This window comes from Camellia sinensis, chromosome 8 (assembly GCF_055761805.1).
Source record: "Camellia sinensis isolate YWXY chromosome 8, ASM5576180v1, whole genome shotgun sequence".
Lineage (NCBI taxonomy): Eukaryota > Viridiplantae > Streptophyta > Magnoliopsida > Ericales > Theaceae > Camellia > Camellia sinensis.
The window spans coordinates 181,595,033-181,600,822 of record NC_138968.1 but is presented as its reverse complement, the minus strand read 5'-3'; the positions used below and the strand labels follow the sequence as shown (position 1 = coordinate 181,600,822).

The window sequence follows — 5,790 nt, the reverse complement described above, 5'->3', positions numbered from 1 at the left end:
ATAAAAAATAATAATAATTTTTTTTTATTAAAAAAAATGAAACAAATAAATTTTCAAGCTTAATTAGTAACCAAAATAAAATATTTTTTTTTAAATTTTATTTTAACAAAAAATAAAAAAAAAATTTGCGACGACAACCCCTATCGCAAAAAATAAATAAATTAAACAGTGTTATTTTATTGTTTAAATTTTTTTTTTTAAAAAAGATTTTGATTTCCTCCCCCCCCTTTTTTTTTTCCATTCCCGCTCTGTTCCTCACCGCCCGCCCAAAACCAAAAAAACCCTAGTCTCTTCTTACCCCTCCCTCTCTATCGATCGATTGACTGTTGAAGGGTTTATATGTGGAGATGAAGTTTGAGAGGCCGAGTAAGATCCAGACGATCAGTTTGCCTATGATTCTGTCCCCTTCAGTAGCGGCGAGATTTCAACCTGGAAACAGTGCTCTCTCTTCGGCGGCGAGACTGCTTGGGCGGCGGCGACGATGGAAGGGTTTCGTTCTCTTCTCTTCGATCAAAAAAAGTATCAGTTCGATTCTTGAGGTATGTTCGGATTCTATCCTTCTCTCTCTCTCTCTCTCTCTCTCTCTCTCTCTCTCGCTCACACACACACACATTCACTCCATATTTGTTCGATTATTTGGTGTTTTTAATTGCAATTTCGATTATGGGTTTGTAGAATTTTGATCGATGGATTAATGTTATGGGTTGTTGGATCTATTTGAGTGTTGGGTTTGTTTGGGTGTCAACATTGAGACTCTGGTTCATCAACTGTTTCAAATGCTGCAACAGAGCCTAATCGAACCTTCATGAAAATGAAATTAATGGTTACAAATCTATGTTTATACAAAGAAGGTTTGATATATATATATATATATATAATAGAATATACCTTTCGGACGAATCCCAAGCCTGTGGAAATGGTCATGGATGAGTCGGTTCTTTAACATCCCATGAGAATCCAGGCATCTTTTTTATCAAAAGAATTCTTGAATATTGATTTGTTTTCTCAATTTATTGGCTAATTTGTTGGCCCCTGATGTTGGTATTCAAAGCTAGTCCGTTGGTATTAAGGAGTGTGATTACTTTTTTACCCATGTTGCCCTAGCCCTAACTCATCAAAGTAGCAGCAGCAAAAGGGAGAGGCAAGATAAGCTCTTCTTCTTCTTCAGATTTCCAATCTCGTACAGCAAGCTCTCTTCAAAAGCTCTTCTTCTTCTTCAGATTTTCAATCTTGTTGGTGTTGCAGGTGAGAAAAGCTAATTAATTTATTAATCTTGTTGGTGTTTAATTAATCTTCAGATTTTCTGTTCTCAGTTTAATTAATTAATCTTGTTGGTGTTTGGTGTTTCAATCTTGTTCCCAGTTTAATTAATTAATTAATTAATTTCTTTTATTTAGTTCGATTTAGTTCATCGTTGCTTGGATCTAAACTTGCATTCATCTGTGGCTTTTCTATGCTCTGTATAATAGATCTAAACTTGCATGCTTGGGTATATGCCAGATTGGGTTTTTTCTTTTTCTTTTTCCTTTTGGTTTATTTTTTAATCCGAGTCTTTCTTGGGATAATACCAGTATTTCTTTGATTATCAAGTTGTCTTTGATTCAAATTAGTTTAATTTCAGACTGTACAAGGACGAATTGGGTAGTGTTCTAATTATCAAGTTGTCTTTGATTCAAATTAGTGTAATTTCAAGCTGTAATTTCAGACTGGAGTCACTGGAGAATGTTGATGTTTAGCTAGTTTGTGGGGATGATTTTCGTGTCTGTCGTTTTGTAGGCTAGGTGGTGCATCATTTGTTTGGGAATATTCTTTTTATGTGTAGATTTAGATAGCAAGGTCATTGGTCTTATGGTATGTGCTGCTTGAAGATAAATAAATTACTGTAATAAACACCTCTGGAGTTTGAAATTCAGCAGATTCGAAGTTTCAGCGTAAGTTTTTGAGCTACTTTTTAAGTACTTGCAAGTTTCTCTCAGATTTCTTTTTTGTCAATGTTGCCTTTGGAATTAAAAAGTAGTTCCTTTTTTTTTTGTTTATTTTTTTTTTCAAGGTTACACATACAGAAAATAAGATTGAAAATTTGGTTAGTTTCTTATTTTCCAAAACTATTAAAAAGAAATAGTAAATTGACTTCAAAATTTTTTGAGTTTTACGAACAATTTTGTAAAAGCAAGGGCAAAGAGGGCCAAATTAGATGCACAAGTGAGAGAGTATAAGAGTTGTGTTTGTTTAGAAATGTCTTGATAAATATGACAGAAGGATCTGATATAAAACTCTCTTCCAAGAAAATTTCACTTTCTTGCAATCAATCAATGCAAAAGGGAAATTTTGATAATTTCTCCCTATTATGAGGTTCTTTGCTGTCTTTGTTGTTGGGCTTTTTGTTGCATTTATTAGCTACTGTCCTATTATGTAACTCTTTGGTAGGTTTGTTGTAAGCTTCTTAAAAAAATAAATAAATTTAGACCAATAAAATATTAAGCATATAAATTATTTATACGTAAAGCCAGTCTATAAGTTGGATTAATTACAGACCGTTCTATCTTACATACAGGTAAAAATGAAAAATTGATCTGGTATCCTCTTCATGGTGAATAGATACATAAGTTTGTGTGACCAAAGACGTAACCTCTTCATGTTTGGTGACGGGCTTTTAAGCAATAATTGACTTCAAATACATTTCAGACATTGTTGTGCGTGCTGGCCTAACTCCAAAGAACCGGGATGTCCAAATTCTTTGTTCCATGCTCACATAGAAACAGATGAGGATATTTTTCATTGAAAAATGTTCTATTTGTTTGGTGGTTCTTGCTCCTTTTATTTTTATTTTTTCCTTTTTTAATATTAAACCTAACTAATTCATGAGGCCTCTAGTTCATAAAACCCTGTAATATCCAAGTGTGCTTTCCTTTATAATATAAGATGCCAGAAATTAGATGCCCTACCAAATTGACTGTATGGGTGGGCAAAACATTTTTCTTGTTAAAGCATAAAGAAGGACAATCTACCTCCAAAATAGCTACTTTCATGCCTGTTTATATTCCCCACTTTCCATTCTTTTTGTCCACTAATGCCTTTTGGCATATTCCAATATTGTTGTCCATTTTTAAAAGAAAGGTATTTTATTTTGCATTTTACAATATCATTATTTTTGGATGAGTATGAATGCATTTACCAAACCGAAACAAATTAAACCTTGTGTCTCAATCAAGTGGGGGTGGCTACATAATTCTTTTTTTTTTTTGTGTGGTCATTTAGCTCTATCAAAGTTTGTATGTTCTGTTAAATTAAATAAATTTATATTTTCTTTGATTGTGGTGAGTATGCATCAGATGTCAGCTCAAGTCTTCCATGTTAAGTAGTTCTCTCTCTATTCCTACCATTTCATGAATATATTCATTTCTAATCTATCTTTTTTAGTTTTACCACAAATCTATCCAAAGCATTCTCATCTCAGTTGCCCAACACTTTCTTCTACAAAGCAGAATTGCTGGCCTTCTATTGAGTATGAATGCATTTAATAGAGTAAAATAGAGGGATGGTTTTGGAAATTCAGACTATATTAGTTGGTTATGAACACAGTCAATGCATATCCCCTTAAAAATGTAATCAGTGGCTTATTAAATACAGCCACATCACCCGCATGTTTTTGTGTGCACATGTAGATGCAACTTCTTCTTAAACACACTTTTATACTATTCTCGAGAAGTTAACAGAGACTGGTGGATGACTATGAATGTGCATTGCGAAAATTGGGTCATTAATCATTACATTGGATTCCAACCTCAAGTATACAGTTGTTCCCTACTGAAACAGCGAAATGCAGAAATTGCACTCTTCATTTTTACATTTTCAAAACTAGACTTTGCGAATGTTGTGCCCTCTTTCTATTGGCTTCTTGTGCATTGCTGATGTTGCGACTTTTTGGCAATTTACTAGTTTTAAGTTTCACTTCACCAGTGTGAAAGATATTGTTTAATTGTCTTGGTTGGGTTAGTCTGTTCTCTATTGTCATTGCATGATTTGATATTTTGTGCGTGTACCACAGATTTTTACAGACACACCATCATGCTTAAATCTGAGATGTGGTTATCTTGTTAGTAAATATATGCACATGCACTTCTGTTGATTTGATATGGACTTCACTGACATTTAGAACCTGGAGTAATTGGAATTGATTGATATTTACTTCCATTTTGGGGAATCCTTTTTATTTTTAATCCTCCAAAATTTATCATTTCATGGTAATTTGATGACCAATATATTTACATTGCGCCATTTAATTTATCATGATTTTTTTTTGATTGTTTAAAAGTCTCTATGGTTGAGGTATTCACAGGTTTAGTCTTCTACGGTAGGAGATGAATATTTAAAGTGTATTATCATATGGAATTTCAGTAGGTTGGTTGTTACAGTACAATTTTGTTGTTGATGGAAACTTGAGGGTCCAATTGTCTTCTAATTTTGATTGTGATATCATTAAGCGACTTTTTCTTATCTTTTAACTGATTGATCTTTGAAATATAAAGGACGATGTTAAGTATATATACATATATGTATTTATATAGACATTGTAACTTACATTGGCATCTAATGTAGGTGCGTTTGATTGGGTATTGCGTAGAGGGCTCTCTTTTTCTAGTCTATGAATTTATCGAGAATGGCAATTTAGATTGAAGGCATTGTATGACAAATTTAATTCTAGAATTGAATATAAGACTCACCTTGTTTTTGTCTCATTGTTAAATTGTGAACAAATAATATTTCTATGTACTCTCAGCCTCAATTCATCATATTTACAAGTAGAAAGAGAACTTGTAATTCAAGTTGCCAATGATTGAGGAAAACATTGTTGGTAGAGCTAGCTATCTTCTGCTCTTCATGTTTATGCAATCTATAATTATTCTGTTTGTCAGGTATTTGTGTTAAATTTAATTGAATTACTTGATGCAGGTTTTGGTTGTAGGTGGTGGTGATGGTGGAGTTCTTAGGGAAATCTCTCGCCACAATACTATTATATAATTTCGAACGCCATAATTAAGTGATCCCATAGTTAAGCTTGAAGTTGCTCTTACGGTAATTGAAACTCTTGTTGCAAATCACTGATCTGCCATAGAGATAGGTCATTGACATAGTTTTATTTTGATTATTTTAAGCTAAACTAACACATTTAAGTGCATTAAATTTTCAAGTCAAGTTTGATATATGTTTTTGCAGATTTTGTTGAGGGAATAGTTGATATGATCAAGCGGTTGATGTTGGGAGCCAAAGATTATGTTGCTCTTCTTCTTCTTCTTCTTCTTCTTTTTTTTTTTTTTTTTTTTGAAGACTTGAATTTTTTAGTACAGTGTATTTAAAGATGATTAATGGATAATGTCTATTATAAATTTAATTAATTTGTTAATTTTGTTATTTTTCATTTACAAAAAATTGTTTGGTGCTTGTAATTGATTTTTTTGTTGTAGCAAACCCATACATGATTTTTTTAATAAATAATTATTTGCGACAGTAAAACAATGGTCGCTAAAAGTGTTTTTTTTATTTTTTTATTTTTTTTTTGCGACGGCAAAATAGCTGTCGCAAAAAGTCTTTTGCGACCCCATGTGCAGTCGCATAGGCCGTCGCAAAAAGTCTTTTGCGACTGTATTTTTATTACTTGTGACGGCATGTGACGGTCGCAAAAAGTATTTTTTTTAGTAGTGAATGTTATTAATCACACTTAAAAGATGTGAAGTAAATATTTTTAATCACACTTAAAAGGTGTGATCGAAATGTTATTAATCACACTTA

At 32.5% G+C, this 5,790-nt stretch overlaps 1 long non-coding RNA gene across 1 annotated transcript; it reads left to right on the top strand.

Annotated features, from left to right (window-relative positions):
• Positions 1–272: 272 nt before the first annotated feature.
• Positions 273–5,494, top strand: LOC145797360 (uncharacterized). The gene is made up of 3 exons (XR_014338801.1): positions 273–539; positions 1,105–1,245; positions 4,954–5,494. It is a non-coding gene; the product is annotated as an uncharacterized LOC145797360 (long non-coding RNA).
• The last annotated feature ends 296 nt before the right edge of the window (positions 5,495–5,790 follow it).